Source organism: Anoplophora glabripennis, unplaced genomic scaffold (assembly GCF_000390285.2).
Source record: "Anoplophora glabripennis isolate ALB-LARVAE unplaced genomic scaffold, Agla_2.0 scaffold9, whole genome shotgun sequence".
Classification (NCBI taxonomy): Eukaryota; Metazoa; Arthropoda; class Insecta; order Coleoptera; family Cerambycidae; genus Anoplophora; species Anoplophora glabripennis.
The window spans coordinates 2,666,136-2,684,611 of record NW_019416258.1 but is presented as its reverse complement, the minus strand read 5'-3'; the positions used below and the strand labels follow the sequence as shown (position 1 = coordinate 2,684,611).

At 33.6% G+C, this 18,476-nt stretch overlaps 1 protein-coding gene across 1 annotated transcript in view; it reads left to right on the top strand.

Moving 5' to 3' along the window:
• LOC108908956 (Down syndrome cell adhesion molecule-like protein Dscam2) overlaps positions 1–18,476 on the top strand; it is a 306,735-nt gene that overhangs the window by 84,880 nt on the left and 203,379 nt on the right. The window lies entirely within an intron of this gene.

Genomic DNA, 18,476 nt, shown 5'->3' with positions numbered 1-18,476 from the left:
ACAAAGGAACGGGCGCAAATCCGGTATTTTACATAAAAATGTTTTTTTTGCAAAAACTACGCAACTTAGTATAGGGAAATCTATTAAAAAATTGTAGGGTCTACAGAAAGGCATCTAATGAAATCATAAAACACAGGGTGTTCTATTTGAAAAAGTCGAGATTTTTCAAATTTTAAATTATCAGGTTTGGCACGATTTTTTTTGCCCCCTGTATATCACAGGTCAACTTTTGATACGTTTTTTGAAAGAGCCATTTTCACTCTACAGTTCCTGAAAAAAAAAATAATTTCTGGCTGTCATACAATCATAATTATGTCAACTACTAGAAGTGACGAAACATAAGCAAAAAAATGAAAAGTCGATTATCTCGAAAACTATCAATATTTTAATAGGGATCATAACACAAAGTCCCGTTAATTTTTCACGTAGAATTCGATAATGCCATAAAAAATATAGGTTTCCATTTACAAAAATTAAATTGGTACCTACCCAGGAAAAACTGACCACCCTGTATATGCAAATATATTTTCATTTTGTGCAGCTCGGGAAAGTAAGCAACTCTGTAGAAAAAAATTAAGTTATCTTTTATTAACCTAGATATTAGACTTACGCGCACTAGGTGGACACGGTGTACAGTTGTTTTTTGAAAGATTTCTTTTTTAACTTGAAAACGTAACCTCTCAAACGTAAGTCAGAGTTTATTGTGAAAATTTTGGTACAACTACGGAAGTCTCCATGTAGACACCTATAAGTCGAAATAAGATCATCACGATCTCATCTGTCTTCAAATGTATGTAATTTAAGTCGGGCAAGTCTTGAAAAATCTGACGGCATTTTGGTTGCACGTTTCTGCAACTCTCCAACATTATTCTAAAAACGGTGACTAAGCTGTAACGGCAAATTGTAAAGTCGGAACAATTTTTAGGAGAAATAGAATCTAATCATACAAATAATTTGGTTACACTTTGCTAACCTGGGAACTCCCAATACAGTGATTCTGTAATCAAGATGTATCTGACCCAACGTTTCGGCTGACTCCAGAGCTTTCTTCTCGGAGACCTCCATGTATATACTTGCCAGAGTCGGGGACATAAAACTGATCCTTTAAGGGGAAGAAGGTCCATCTGATGCACAGAGTCTTCGATGAAATATTTCCAAAGCTGTATTTATGGGTATTACTTTGAAATCGTCACTCAGGAGGATATTATCCTAGAATCTAGTTGGATTCTGATGAGTTAGAAACCGGTATATGCCTGGTGGTCTACTGACGAATGATTTTAGCCGTTTACTTGATATTGAGGGTATAATTCTAGCCCTGGAACGACTTAAAAGATCTGACATGGCTTCCAAAATTAGTTAACAGAGTCGGTTACCAGAAGCAGCTTTCATAGTTTCAGTAGTAAAAATATAAATTCCAAGCGCATTGTTGTTGTTGATTATGGACGATATTGTTTGCGAATTTGAATTTACATTATTCCGTGTTGTGCGAAGGCACACTTTGAGTTCGCCACGATCAACTTGTATAATCGAATCCTGAATCGATTCTGTTTAAATTACGCAAATTATATACCGTCAGTAATGCTGACATGATGTTATTTGTACGTGACAAGACATGTTTCGGTGTTAGTATTAGTTAAATGCAGTACGCTGTAATCCATATTAGAGCAAAATAGATAATAATTAACGAATGGGGGCGCAATTTCCGAATAGCCTAACGATAGGGTGTGCCGCGTATAGAACAAAACGCAGTTATATACAGGGTGTTAAAAAAAGAGTGTAAAATATTTCAGGAGGTAATAGTATGAACCAAAATAAGCAGAAAAGTCTTAATAAACATGGGTCCGCAAAGTAACGGTTGCGGAGATATGGACCACTATTCGTTTTTCAAACATTTTATTTTATTAGGAATAAACCGACAAAGGAAGCTTTTAACAAACAAAAAACAAAGTTACAGAAGATGTTCAAAGTGCCCTCCGTCCATTTCCAAGCAGGCACGACATCTTCGTCTCAACGATATTCGAACTCTTTCGAAAACACCCTCCTTGGTTTGGATTTCTTGACACTTTTGATTAATCCGTAGCTGCAGCTCTTCCAGGCTATTTACAGGAGTACCATACACTAATGTCTTCAAATATCCCCAAACAAAGAAATCTAGAGGGTTCAGATCAGGCGATCTTGGAGGCCATAAAACAGGTCCGGCCCTTCCTACCCATCTATGTGGAAAAGTTTGGTGTAAATGCTCTCTAACGGCCATGGAAAAATGAGCTGGAGCACCATCATGCTGGAACCACATTTGTTGCCTCTGATTCAAAGGAATGTCTTCCAAAAACTCATACAGTGTGTTCTGCAGAAAGTTGAGGTAAGCAGCGCCTGTTAATCGGTTTGGTAAAACAACAGGACCTAGAAACCTGTCACCTACAATACCCATCCAAATGTTTAATGAAAAACGTGCCTGATGTCCAGATTCTATTAGAGCATGAGGATTTTCGTCGGCCCAAATATGCGTATTGTGAAAATTAAACACTCCATTTCTTGTGAACCCGGCCTCATCAGTAAAAAGAATGTTTGCAAGAAAACGAGGGTCTTCAGCATCATGACGTAGAAACCAGCGGCAAAAAACCAAACGTGCTTGATGATCATTTATTGGATTTAAGGCCTGTACTCGTTGCACATGGTATGGATAAAGCAGTTGCTCGTGAAGGATTCTCCAAACAAGAGGACCACTAATTCCTACCTCGGCTGATATTCTCCGCACACTCGTACCTGGATTCTGCTCTACCAGTGCTAGAATTTCTTCTTCTGCTCTAGGAGTGGATACCGACCTTGGTCTTCCGGATAAATGGCACTGTTTGCTCAAGGAACCGGTATCACGCAATCTTTGGTGAATTCTTCCAAACATGCGTTGTGAAGGAATCTGGCGATTTGGATAAGCGTCAACATAAAGACGTCGCGCTTCGGTGGCGTTCCCATTAGCACGACCATACATGAAATGCATGTCTGTTAATTCTGCGTTAGAGTAACCAGCCATAGCGAAAGAAAACTTGTGCACTGAGAACAACTGTCAAATACGTACTGTTTATTTCACTAAACATCATACAACTATTATAAGAAAATACACAACGTTTTTGCAAAATAAAAAAAGGGGCTAAAAACATAAAACATTCCATATGTTGCGAACCCATGTTTATTGAGACTTTTCTGCTTATTTTGGTTCATACTATTACCTCCTGAAATATTTTACACTCTTTTTTTAACACCCTGTATATGTTGTATATATATATATATATTTTTCATGTGTAACATAATTAATCTAAAAACGTTTTAATGGTTCTCTTAATGTTCATTTATGTAGTGACCGCTTTGATAATTCACATTAAATAATCTAATAAGTGACTCACGCTGATAATATTATTCAATCAAAAGTAATTTTAATTTTATTTTGTTGAAATAACAATGAGCAATAATTGATATGAGCCCGTGAAGAGATTAGCGTTTAAAAAATTTTAATTAAACACAATATATTCGCAGAGGAGCAAAAAAATGTAAACTCATCTACAGGGTCGTCACGTGAAAATGTTACATTTGTGTTGTCTTCGAATATATCGGAAAAATAAAATGCGAGTTATTTAATTATTACACAACTTTGTATTTTGTTATATTTTTACATGTTTATTCGAAGAATTACAGAGATATAGACAACTATTTGATTGCCCCTGCTTGTTGCTTATTTTCTTTCCAGATTTATGCCAGATCTCCCTTAATATTAGAGATACACCTACAAATCTTATCCCTCTGCAATATCATGAGAAAAAGTTCTAACTACAAAAAATATACAGGGCAATCCATATGAAAGGGTTTGTTTCAATATTTTCTAAATTCTATGTTGAATTGTTATTTTTTTGTCAAAACAATTAAATTCTTTGAAGAAAATTAATGAATATTTTATTTCCGGTATCTTCAAAGACAACGAAGTCGCCCATGATTTTTTCGAGTGTACAGGGTGTTCCGTAAAAAAAGGTACTCATAATTTTAGAACCGCACAATCTATTTATTTACCTGTGTCCTTTTAAACGGAAACATCCTGTAGACTGTCACTGCTTTTCAAAAGTAACAAATAAATTCGGCGATATCTTTACAAAAAACGTTTTGGGAACGGAAAAATTATATTTAATCTAATAATTTGCCTCACAATTAATGAGAATAATATAGACAAAACTAATAATTTACATTATTTATCATAGTTGCAGTTTTTTTGTATACATGCTGTTACAAATTCGCTTCTCACTACAGGGATCTCGGAAACGGTAAGAGATTGGAAGTAGCGTAAATGAGGGCAAAGTTGCATGATCAGGAGGCCAACATTATGCCTCTAAAAACATGATTAGTTTTCGAAATGTTTGAAAAAAAAACGAAATTTTGGAAATCCGTTTTTGTTTTATTTCAGCCTTGTTTGAGGTGATATTGAAAAAAGAAGAACACTTTCTCATGGCAAGTTTTTACCCTCTACCGAATGGCATAATCAATTTTTATATGTAACGTGTCGTCTCTTCAAAACCATCATCAACTTAATTTTTTTAAATACGACCCTGGAAAAATTATATTCAATATAATTTTTTCTCACAATGAATAAAAATAATATCGGCAAAAATAATAATTTCCATTATTTATCATAATTGCAGTTTTTTGTATACCTATATTAATCTTTGATTTGTTCAATTTTCGTCTTTGAAATGTAAAAGAAAAGAAATTTGCTAATATTCTGAATAAGAATAAACTAGAACAGATATATAGGTACCTAAAAACAGTAAATAATAAATTAACTACCTAATAGCGGGTTAAAACGAAAGTTAAAAATATTATACATAGATTATACACGTAAAATTATTAAATACCAAAAATAAAAACATGGTAAAAAAACTTACTGGTCCAAGAAGCAACTGGCGGTACAAGGTATGAGGCAATAATTTTTTGCTCTGCTCTTTGCGAACACTACAAATGGATTACCACATCCAAATGTCTTGTATCGAGACAAATAATAATGTAGCGTTCTCTCTCTAACCCACAGCTCGGTTGGTAATAAAAAATATAAATTAGAGTGTCAGACAACGGAGCAACCTAAACATTTATATTTTACATTGTAGTTTTAATTTTTTTAAACAGTTGTAATTCAAGAAAAAATATGTTACGTGATTCATTGTTACGTTTATTTAGTAAACGAAAAAACAGCTGTAAATGACGTGAGTCTGGGATTCGTATACCACGGGCGTTAGAAAAGTTTTCTCTCTGACGAGACAAAAACTTAGAAGGTGATAAAACATAAACAAATTATTAGCTTTTTTGATTTTGATAATTTTATAAAATCAAATTTTAGTTATTTCTTTTCCAAAAAAAAAAAAACAGTTATAATGCATCAGAATTGTTAGTTTTTAAACATTTTAACGACATTTTTCAACAATACTTGTTTTGAGGTTAGTTTCCTTTGTTTCTTGTTTCATTTTGCACAAAAAAGGTACTCTTACTGTCACTGCAAAAGCGCCATTTTCGAGAAAAATTCAGTTGCCTGTCCAAAGGTCAACCAGCTTGGGTCCTTAATATACAGAGTATCCGCGATCTAAAAGCGATACGATAATTTTGCTTCCATAAAAAGTTACGGGTTCAAAAATTAAATAGACATTTTATTTGCAGGTCTGTAACTTTTTAAGGAAGCAAGCCTATTCGTTTGTCACACCCTGTGCATTAATTAAGGAATAAAAGATGTTTGACTCTGGGACGGTTAGTTACGTTTTTTACAAAAACGGAGCGTTTTCGGTGGTTACTCTATTTCATGCTGAAGTAATGGCAGTCAAATTTCTTACACCCTGTAATTTAAAAGTTCAAAAGTTTCGAAAATGCCTGAAGATGAGAACTTAGCCGATTACCGTTATTGGTGTTTCAATTATATACAAAATGATAACCAGCAGGGTCAGTACTTGGAAAATATTACTTCTTCAGGCATATTTAAGGCCCTCTAGATTTTTTAACTGAGGTCTATATTAAAAATATATCTGCTTATAGTAATTTTTTCAAAATCTATTTCTGAAAAAAAATCACAGCAGACCATAAATTTTTAATTGAATCATCGTCATTTCTGTAACGAGTACGTCGTCTAGAATACCATTAAATATTTTAAAAAATGTTCCTTTTATAAAATTACAAATTATATTTTTTCTGCTTTGTGGATTTAAAATATTTTAATTGTCGATTGAAACGAGATATCGTTGTAATTAATTTGTGGGTATTATATTTTAAATCTTCAAAACATTTTGGGGTTTTGACATAAAATGAACAAGTTTTATTCCAAATCAAATCTAAGACAGTTTCGATAAATTCAAAGGGGGCACGGTTTGAAACGTCCATCACTGCATTGCGATCTATAAATTTTGTGAAATTTGTTTTTCGTCCGGTTACGCCGAAAGAATGCCGTTTTTAATGAAAATAGCAAAATGTTGGAGCGCCTATATTTTTTTGCTGTCATACGAGAACCCCGCAGTCGTTATCGGTTTCGCATAGTTCTGTAAAATATGTTTGCTGGAATATTTATATGGAAAACGAATTAATATGAGCAAATGCGTATTCGGGCATTAATCTTTACCAGAGTGTCAGCACCAGAGTTGCCAAACTACGTCAGCTGATGCACTGTGTTTATTATCTCATATAACATCATTAGCATTCACGCTCTTCCCTGTGCGTATACAGGGTGATAAGTTAGTTCGTTAGACGTTTCATCGTCACGACTTAATTTGCGTACTTTTGTATGAAGTTGTAGCTAAATATTTGCCAGATTCCGTACAGGGTGTCCGAAAGTTAATGAGCGATACTTTGTGGGTAGATTACTTGATTGAAAATAAATGGACACTACAAGTCTTTAAGATCTTTTTAAGATAAGTCCCTTACTTTTCAAGTTTTTTCCTTCAAATTCTGTATGATGGGATGGGCTTACTTTTTACCTAAAAGTATGTATTAAGTCTTTTTTTATTGGTGGAGTTTTTTAAAATCTACACCGGAAAAATGCATTATAAAAGATTATTATATTATTGAGATCTTCTATTTTGAGCAAAAAACGTTTACAATTGGTATTATATACGGAGTGTCCCACTAAGGTTTTCGAGGTACGATATTGGGGAGAGTATAGGCTCTAGAGTTTCGGGAAAAATTTAATTGAATAAATCGACCAAGAGAAATGGCTGGAAATAGTTTTCAAGTTCGTAGCTTGGCGTCAGTGTCAACTGTCAAATAAACTATTGTCACATTTCCATAAAATACGAGACAGCCAAAATTCCAAGATATCAATACCGGTATTCCAGGGTAAGATACTGTTAGGAACATAACGTGGGTTTACGTAGGTTCTTTTATAAACGCATTTTGTTTTGGTAATTAGATGTCTTTTTAGCGTCGTGTTCCTCAATTCATTATCATTATTTATTTTTTGCTCCCTTATTTGCGAATAACTTGGTAACAAAAAGATATATCGAACCCTTTTTGGCGTCAAAATGTAGCTATTTCTATGCTCTTCAAACTAACCCATAAAAAGTTTTATCCTGCTATTTTACTTTTTTAAGAAGACGTGAAACAACTAATAAACAAACAACTATACCTTTATGCTATACTTATCAATTTTTTGTGCTGAATTCATTTATGTAAAGAAAACTATAGCATTGCATTTAAAACTTTTGAGAAAAATCCATAAAACGGCATTCTTTTGAAATAACGCCACCTATAGGTCTCCATATTGAGGTAAATGACATTACGCATTCATCAAGTGATAAAGCATGAAAAGACCTTTCCAACGTGGAACACTATGGGCTTTTGATGAGCCAATTCTTAAAAAAATGCATTTTTCTGATCAGACATTAGGCGCTTCCCCCACCCTTTTTGTCGAGAGATAGAACAAAATGTCAATAGCAAAAGTTATGTTCAATGAATCCGGCTATCTATATTTGTATTATTTAATATACCTGAATAGGAAACATTTCTGAGAAAAATTCAACTCTATATTTTGGTATGTAGATTGCGCCCCCTAGCGAGCGAGCTACGAACTTGAAAACTATTTCCAGCCATTTCTCTTGGTCGATTTACCCAAAAAATTGTTTTTCCAGAAGTTTTAGGGCCTATAGTTTCTCTAATATCGTACCTTGCCGACTTTAGTGGGACACCCCGTATAAAAAAATATTTTAATATTCTTTTTTAATAATATTGTATTCTAGAATCTATTAAATTATGAGATTTTATTAATATTTATTTGACACAACAAAATATAAAAGTCAATACATTTAAAAAATATATACATTTAAATGAAATATAACAATAATTTAAATACGTATTATAGTTATTGACATTTTCTATATAAATTAATTATAATCATAATTAAATTTTGTAGTCATGTGTGCGTATAATTGAAAATTAAATTAAATGTTGTAGTCAAGTGCAGTAGTAGTTGAATTAAATGTGGTTGTGTTCTTATTCAATAAAGTTTTCCCCAAATTTGAAAAGCAAGTAGATTTTTATTGAAAATTATTATTTCAGTGTCTTTACAATGTAGGGCTGATCAGGGTAAATCTTACCTATGTCAAGATCGCAATAGTCGGTTTCCAATTTGACGTATCCAGCACCTTGGGTACTGCATCTCAATGGAGAAAGTGAATCTGTAGGAGACGAACTAAACTGTGTAATAACTTTCCACTTTTTATATAACGCACAGAAAATACTGCATGTATCGAAGCTCTGCAGCGTGTGAATGCTTACAGGCGTGAACTAAATAAACAATCACTAAACACAAACGCATAAATATTAAGACAATAATTGATATTAATAATACGTGACGAAAATATAAACCATAAAATCTTTACGCAGCATTATGCCTCCGTGTGTGATATTGCCTGTACGGGGTGTTCAACGGAAAGCATTCCACGATATTTCTCTCGAAGCGCGACAGCAGTTCATTTTATTTGTGGAGTTGTGTTAAAGTTTAGATACAACAATAACGAGTGATGAGTCTTAATCAAAGAAGTCACATTAGATTATATTCTGTGGAGTGAAGAAAAGTGTATTATGATGCACCTGCATAAGGGTACAGTCAGTGGACAAAAATGTATGTACTCGCGAAAAAAATTATTTTGTACAGGACAGGTAAACAGTGAAAGTGAGAGAAAAGCTTTGGATTAATAGTCTGAATATTTTGTAGGCTGTTTTTATTTGGTCGTGTTGAAATTAGATGTTTCTTGCCTGTCATTCTTGCGCAACTAAAAGTTTCAGTCTAGTGCGAGTAAAGGGAAGGACAACTAAGGAGCAAACGTATAAAACCAAATAAGCTGTTGACAGGGTTGAAGAAACATAAATTCACTTGAACAATAACAATGTAGAAAAATCACGGACACGTGTTAGTCCTAACTGGTATCAATATTCTAGTGAGAGAGATAGAAGATTTTATCCAAGACACTACAATGAGGCAATGGAAATCCAGAAGAATCGAGGTAATTTCGATACGAGGGTTTGGAACTGCTTGCACTTTGGAAAAGACTAATCCTCAAACACCAAAAACCATGATGATTTACCAATTTTTCTCGAAGAAGCACCTTTCGTTGTGCGTCAAGTACTTACAGGATTGGACTTTGGATCACAGGTATTAGACAACGGCAGTTGTCTATATCTTTGTTTTTGTTAAATAAGATGAATGTTTCTTATTTATTCCTCGTTTGCTTGATATGACGTGACGAGGCTAAGTTTGTAAATTCCTTATAGAGGGATTCGCTTGAATAATCCAACCCGCATAAGTTATGCCACCTTGGCTAGGAAATTGGTTGGGGCTGTCAGCCAATCGCAAGAACTGCCAAAACATCTTGGACCCTTCTTAATGTCCCACATCCAAAATTCATGTAGGAAGACCTCCAGAGACAATCCAGATTGAGCTAAGAGGATCTCCAAGAATTATATGACTTGACTCACCCCTTCATACAGGAAATATGACGTTTAATAATTAACTGTTTCCTCCAGTGTAGTTTTTCATATTTAAACCTCATGTTTTATTAATCTTTCTCCTACTCAGTGAAGACCTCTTACTGTCAAGATAGTTTGGGAGGGTAAAATCAAGCGAAGTGTCCATAAAATCATACACTATTTAGAACAAAATAGTTGATTCGTATTGCATAGTGCAAAGTTGGCAGCCAGATTTAGAATAGCGGGGGTATTCTTCAAATAATGATCGATACCGGTTGGCTACGTGTGACATACTCTGAGCTGTATAAATAATGGACCCTGGCAGGTCTATTATACATGTATACTGCCAAAACGGAAGCAGGAGAAAGCAGGCAGCATCGAGGATTCAAAGATTGATGCATCTGGCCGATAGCTTAATCCACTATTATTTCACTATTTACGGCAGCTAGTTCTGGAAAATACGTATATGAATGTAAAATTTATTCATATTCAGCGAGAACATCGATATCGTTCGCCCAACAAGTGTTCCGTATCGAAAAATTCACAGCGAACGATTAAGGGAATAAATCCCTATTTAAACAATATACTGTTTTCTTTACACCTACATCTATAAATGGAAGAAAACATGCTTTAATTACCATTTACTTTCATTCCCCCCTTTATTTTTAAAGGAAATCGTTAAAATACGTTTCAAACAGGAATTTTGTTCATTTAGAAGTTCATATTTCGTCACAGAATGTTTCGGAAACAACTGTTTTGGAAGTATAATTCATTTAAAATTAATAATTAACTTTCGGATTCCTAATTCCAGGAAATATTAAGTACTTTTAGCTTCTGCATCACCTCCGGTCAAACAAGTGAGGAATAAACTGAATATGTTTACACGATATTTGTTTGTAGGAAGTTTTAAATACATAAGCTACAGCAACTTTTGCGAAAATTGCAGTTTATATATTTCACTGAGATTATATTATAACGCTTGATGTCTGCATTAGAAAGCTCTTTTGAAGACATTATTGGACACTATCAGCCGTCAAAACCCCTTGTATCAATATCGTAAAAAAAATTTTTGTAAAAATAAAATGACAGAATTCGCTTTGGGAGCTGTGCGCAATGCGCTCTCTCTCCACGTGGCCACAGGCGATTCCGAATACTGAAATCCGATTTTAGTATTAACGTTTTTGTGATAATGTGATTGTGTTTACATTAGTATTTCAAGTGTGAAAAATGGCTTACGTGTATTGCAACTCGGAGTTGATGGATATCGTTTTAATCTGTGGTAAAAATCTGGTGTGCTTTTATTATATTTTATTAAAAGTATGAATATACAGCGTGATGATAAAGTTTGGAACAAAATTCATAACTTTTATACTGATTGATTTAAAAAAAAACGCCGAGACAGGTCTATTTTGTTCTCGGGAGAAGCATCTTTTAAGATCATTCAATTGTATACAGGGTGCCCAGAAAATCTGGCCAATAAATTTGTTTTTTCTTATGGAACACCCTGTATATATTATTTCATATTCGGATGAAGCTTTCTCTTACGAATAAAGTGATGTAAGTTTGATGGGTATAACTTAAATAACAAGCGAGATATTGCGAGAAAATGACATTTATTTCAAAAGATCATTTAATTTTTCATAAAAGAAATTGTACTTGGAAACGAAATAAACGCAAATAATTAACGAAAAAAAAAAACGAAAAAAGTTTGCCAATTTAGCAAAAATTAGGGTCCTTAGGGATACACGAGTTAAATGAGGATGCCCCAGACCACCGGTTGCATTTTTGTGGACAATTAATGTACGGTGTGATAAAAATCCAAACTTTCTAAGCAACATAATTTTTTCTGACGAGGTCACATTCTGTGTAAATGGCCTCAGTACATCGCCATAATTGTAGATATTGGGCAAATGACAATCCTCATTGGGCGCAAGAATTCCACAGTCAGCATAAAGGCAAATTAAATGTATGAGTGAGAATCATAGGAAGGCGACGTTTAGGTCTTCTGCTAGATATTTAGATTTTCTGCGTTTTAAGTTGGTGCCGATTGTAGCACTTCTGTTCCCCAACGCTGCAAACGGCGATATACCCCATGAAAGTATTTGGTGTCAACAAGATGGAGCTCCACCTCACTTTGGCTTACAGGTTGGGCAATATCTTGATGATACGTTTCCTGAAAGATGGATAGGGCGGAGAGGATCTCTTGAGTAGCCCCCGCGTTCCCCCGACTTGACTCCTGTGTATTTTTTTCCTAAGGGGTTATTTAAAATCTAGGGATACCTCATGCGACCAAACAATTTAGCAGACTTACAACTGAGAATTCGTGCTGAAATGGAAAGACTCAGCCCAGAAATTATTGAGCGTAGTGTGCAAAGTGTTTACCCTCGCGCGGGCCAGTGCCAAATTGTTGGTGGAGGACAATTTGAAAATTTACGTTAATTATTTGCATTTGTTTCGTTTCCAAGTACAATTTCTTTTATGAAAAATGACATTAAATAATTTTTTGAAATAAATGTAATTTTCTCACAACATCTCGCTTGTTATTTGAGATAGACCCATCAAACCTTACATCACTGTATTCGTAAGAGAAAGCTTTATCCGAATATCAAAAAATATAGAAGGTGTTCCATAAGAAAAAACAAATTTATTGGCTGTCCAGCTTTTCTGGGTCATACAACTGAATCATCTTAAAAGATGCCCCTTCCGAGAACAAAATCGACCTGTCTCGGCGTTTTATTTAAATCACTCAGTATAAAAGTTATGAATTTCATTCCAAACTTTATTATTACGCTGTATTTCAATTTAATTCCAGAAAATTTTTTAAATCATCAAACGAAAAAGTGTTAATGGCATGTAAAAAAGACGTTAAAAAAGGACACATCTAAAATTATTTAAAACAATTTATCTACATGCAAATTATAAACGAATAGAACTTGATTACTGCTATTTTATTTTAATTCAGTTATTATTTTTATTATTACTATTGTTAAATGTAATCAGTACACTAAAAAAAGGATTTATTTGGACTAAATAAATATCGTTTGCCATGAACTAATCCTAGTTTTGGATATTGCCTAGCATATATATTGTGAAAAGTAACTAATAATAAGTTCGTAGTTTTGTAATAAATCTTATTTGAATGTTAATTTATTTTTACTGTAATATCACATTTCGCCTCTTTATTATTAATCTACATATTTTAAGATGTAGATGACATAAGATTATTAGAAATATATCTTAGCTTAATGTGAACTAACAATTTTTCAGTGAAAATAGGTTTTTTTAATATTAACAAATGAATGGTTTATAAAAAAATGAATTGTTTTTTTCGCTAATATCGGACGTAGGTATTTCTTTCTCCTCTAGTCTCAAAATTATGTACTTTCTCAAATTTAATTAAACTGATAATTAGATAACTTATCTAACTATAAGTTTATAATTTTTGAAAAGGTACATAGCACATACGAGTATGTACGATACTTTTATTCGAACATTTCATTTTTGCTAAAAATTAATTTTAAGATTTGTATTTTCCGAACTTATTATGTACGTACATATATCGTTCAAAACTACTTGTCATAGTTGTTGATAGTTTAATGATTAAAAATAATTGGCCGATTGTTAAATTGGGTTTTATTATAAATATATGAAACTACAACAGCAACACTATGTCCTTATCTAAAACTGACTTTTTGACGATTATTACTTGTTTGACCCCCCACAGTTTCTGCATTCATTTTAATTATGAGCAACAGCACACAACACTGTAACTATATGCATATGTTATATTATGAATAGAATCTAAGAACAACAAGAAACACTACCTTTTGATATAGTCCATACTAGCCTTCTGAACTACACAATACACTACAGGCACCTTGCATACATAGTCGCCATGATGGCAAAGATACGACTGTCAGGGGAGAACACAACTTGGTGACGTGATTGGAGTAATTTTTAAATAATATTTTTTACTTTAAACTATGTAAAAATTTAACTTTTATAACCAGCTGGTTCACATTTAAAAAATTATATATTTGGAATAATTTTCCTTTAAAGTTTAATTGTTACGTTTGATAGGCCAATATAAAATAATATTTATTAAATAAAAACGAATATTTTGTATTAAAAATTTAATTTTTAATTCGCCTAACAAATATTCTAAAATCATAAATGGTTATATTAAATCTAATTTGTTAATTATAGACAAACCTGTTGCAAACTGTTTCTTTTTGTAATTCAAACAAATCAAATGACTTGTATTGAATGTAACTGGTTTATCTCAATGTAAACTGACTGCATTCAAAACAATCGGTTGTTTTAATAGAAAGTAATTGTTTTTTCAGTGTATCTAATTAAATCATCCCGGTAAAGGTAACAGCATATCTACCATAATGTTCTGCATACAGGCGATAAGCTATTAATGAATTTTGTCTTCGCCATAAATGAAAACCATTATCTCTAATTCTGCATTATACACGGGCTATTTTGAAGACTGATATGAACAATAGACCACAGTAATAAGAATACCGCGAAAACCACAGTAATAATGAATAAATAGACATTTGGCAACTCAAGGGGCATTACAGTCGTCGTAGTGCTTTTAAATATAAATGGAAAAAAAATTCTCTTGATATCTTGAAATATTTTAATATTAATATTATTTATTATATAATTTTTTAGGTGATTTAATTTTTAACACGTTTAAGACCTATTAATTAAATATATAATTTTAAGTTAAGAAGATATGTCGACAATAAAAAATTCCTATTTTTTTTTTTTTGATCAGGTGCGCTTCTAGCGAGAGGCCTGCGCCCGGCGTGGTTGTCAAGTGGTGGAGAATATCAGCAGTATTTGCAAGTACTGAATATTAATACAGCCTGCGGGCATTCTAGAAAACATTTTTGCGTTTCTAGTTTGTGCCTATGCATAAAACATGGCCCTTACAGCTTGTAATTGAATAGAAGTCCGGGATTATCCCCGGTTCCCGGCCACGGGTATTTTTCATATATTCCGTATACGTATATATATATACTTCCCTCCCGTAAGGGTCACTATCGGCGAATGCATTATAAAGGCACATCAATTACGTATTTTTCAATAAATATATCGATTCGGTTATCGCATAAAATGTAAATAAAAGGAACCATAGATCACTGTCGAATCTCTAATCTGTGCACTGGTTCAAAGGAGCGTTTTCGGACCGTTATTCAAATGTTCTGGTAAGCGGTCGCACAGACCGCCGTCTCCGATTAGATCGGGTGCTTACACGGGAAAAGAATAATGCTTTATCGATAACGCACAGTCGTAAGCGAAACCGCGAAAATATCATATGAATGGGAAGAGATATTCCTAATAAATATTCCCTTTAAAGATAAGTGAAATCCCTGTGAGGGCAGACGCCTTTAAGGTTCGATTCTTGTATGACTTATGCAGTGTGATGAAAGCTACATAAGCTACAAATTCTAGAATTTCAAACAGTTTTCTAATTTAGGTACTTATTTTTTGTCTTTTTTATATCTAAACGTATCATAGTTGCATATTGCTACCACCACCTGGTGACCATAAAGGTCATTTTGATAAGAATCACTAGAATCGGCTCTACGACGCTGAGATATTGATTTTCGTATCTATGAGATCTGGTTGTCATGATTTTGAAGGCATGAAAAATAGACTTCTTATTCGATAATTTGAACCAACATATCAGCCTTAGCATACTTGGTTTTATAGGGAGGATATTTCAAATCCTGCTACCTCAAAATACGTTGGATTGACACTGACCCGGGGATGTGTGGCATTGCCTGCAAAAAACAACAGTTGACCTTGAAATAACCTTAAACTTCAAGGTCAAATTTAAGGTCAGGTTAGGTCAGATGGTGGTCCGCAATGACCCAAATAACTTTTGTAGATGTCATTTTCCCGATATCTCAATACCTTGACGAGATACCAACCTGAGAAGTTCGAGAAGGAGATTTGATCTTCAAACAAATGATCTAGAAAATAAAAAAGTTACTCAACCACCGTGTTCCAATTTAGACCTAACAAACGAATAGTATACATACATATATATTTAAAGTTCCAACAATTCCTTCATATGAAACGTACGATTTTGCTGTCTTATTTACATATTTTACTAAAATGATCCGGAAAAGGTAAACTATAATCAAAAAGTACACCAGGGTTTCAGAGCGAAGAAGTGTGGTGTCAGTAGTGGCATTTTAACAAATAATAGGTAATCTTTTTGTGGTGTAAGAAATAATTTTACATTTGGATATACTCGTGCTAAGGTGCAATTTGTTTTTTGAACATCAAGTCTTCAAATCGTCAGCAAATAACAGCTTATTACTTGAAAAATGTATGTAATTACTTGAAAAATGTCGTTAATAAAAATGAGAAATAATAAAGGCCCAAGGTTTGAGCTCTGAGGGTCTCCTGATGTTGCAGAGTATAATATATAGTATAATTCCAAATATGTTAAAAAAATTGGAAACAGGACGATAATTTTCGATAACTGATGTAACAATTTACTGCGACATCAGGGGCGTGCCTTCAAATTTTCCGGCAATGTCTTTTTACCTCGGATGTCGAATGCGGTTAATTCCAACAAAATGACGCAGGGGTCTTATTGCAATTCTAAATGAACAAATATCGTACGGACTGTACTTTAGCTTGTTTCCATTCAAGTATTCGTCTTCAGGCACAAGTTATATAATATTTTTTTTCGTTAATGGATGTCCGGAAATTTTTCCTTAATCGCTTGGGCTAAAGAAGGGCGAACGCACGCATCCCTTATCACCTTAAATTCTTAGTTGACGCCATTGTGGATTCGTTAATGTATCAAGCTCGCTAAATTAAACCTATCTCATATGAAAAATTCTTCACCCCGGTACCGTTACTCCAAGAAATAGCAGCGCGACATATTTTACAACGTAATAAAATTTATTACGGGGATGCGATATTTAATTCCGCGTGCCGTAAAAATGTTTGTTCCGCCGACGATTATAGACAAACATATTTAAAATAAAATATATAAACTACATTCGACTGCGGTTCCGTGACAAACATAGCAATGGACCGTAAGTTAAATTATTGCCACCTTGCAGAAAAAGCCGTACACATCCTGAATACCAATGCATCGCGGTATTTACATTTTCAACTCTTTATGCGCCGTTCAGCCGGATTTCGTCGGATATTTTAGAATGATAAAATCAACAGTTCACCTAAACTGCTCCCCCGTTTGCACAAATGACGGAATTCCTAAGTGAAATCTATAATTTTCCATTAGACCTGCATAAAAATACGAAAAAAAAACACAATATAGTATTCTATTTTATATTAGATCAATTCCTGTCGTTAAATTTGCCCCTACGATTACTTTCAGGAATTTGAACAATCGGATCGGTCCTTTACAGTGAAATCCTTTCATATTCAGCCATATACCCCTTTGAGGACAAATTAATGGAACCTTGTTTTATAACACGGAACGTAGAATTCTCCAATACCGTAATCTATTAATAGACAAATGAATAAAACTAAATATTGGCAACGGGGTTAAGAGCTGACCTTTATTATAGACAATCTAGAATTAAAAAACCGCCACCTTAAATAAATATGATAATACACCAATAAATTAATTCAATGCTGGTGGGAGTATTAGTCTGCAGAGTAGTTGCTTCCCGTGAAATGACCACTTTATTAACTACTAGTCCAGGCGATAGAATAAAAAATCCCAAATATTATGTAGAATAAAAATCCGAGTTTGCCTATTTCAAAAAACCATTGCTAAATTCAGGGTAACAACAAACATACAAAAAGAAGGAAAAAATGACCCGTTTTTCGACATATTTTTCCCTGTAACACTGAAAGTAAGCCCTAAATAAAAAAAAAGGTTCTTTATTTTTTGTTTATTTGACGATCGATTTTCTAAAAATAGTAGAAAATCATATTATATTTGGAGCAATTTTTAAAATAAGTAAATATTTATAGATATTCATGAATCTTTGTGAACAAATAGTAAAACATACAGGGTGTTAAAAAAAGAGTGTAAAATATTTAAGGAGGTAATAGTATGAACCAAAATAAGCAGAAAAGTCTTAATAAACATGGGTCCGCAAAGTAACGGTTGCGGAGATATGGACCACTATTCGTTTTTCAAACATTTTATTTTATTAGGAATAAACCGACAAAGGAAGCTTTTAACAAACAAAAAACAAAGTTACAGAAGATGTTCAAAGTGCCCTCCGTCCATTTCCAAGCAGGCACGACATCTTCGTCTCAACGATATTCGAACTCTTTCGAAAACACCCTCCTTGGTTTGGATTTCTTGACACTTTTGATTAATCCGTAGCTGCAGCTCTTCCAGGCTATTTACAGGAGTACCATACACTAATGTCTTCAAATATCCCCAAACAAAGAAATCTAGAGGGTTCAGATCAGGCGATCTTGGAGGCCATAAAACAGGTCCGGCCCTTCCTACCCATCTATGTGGAAAAGTTTGGTGTAAA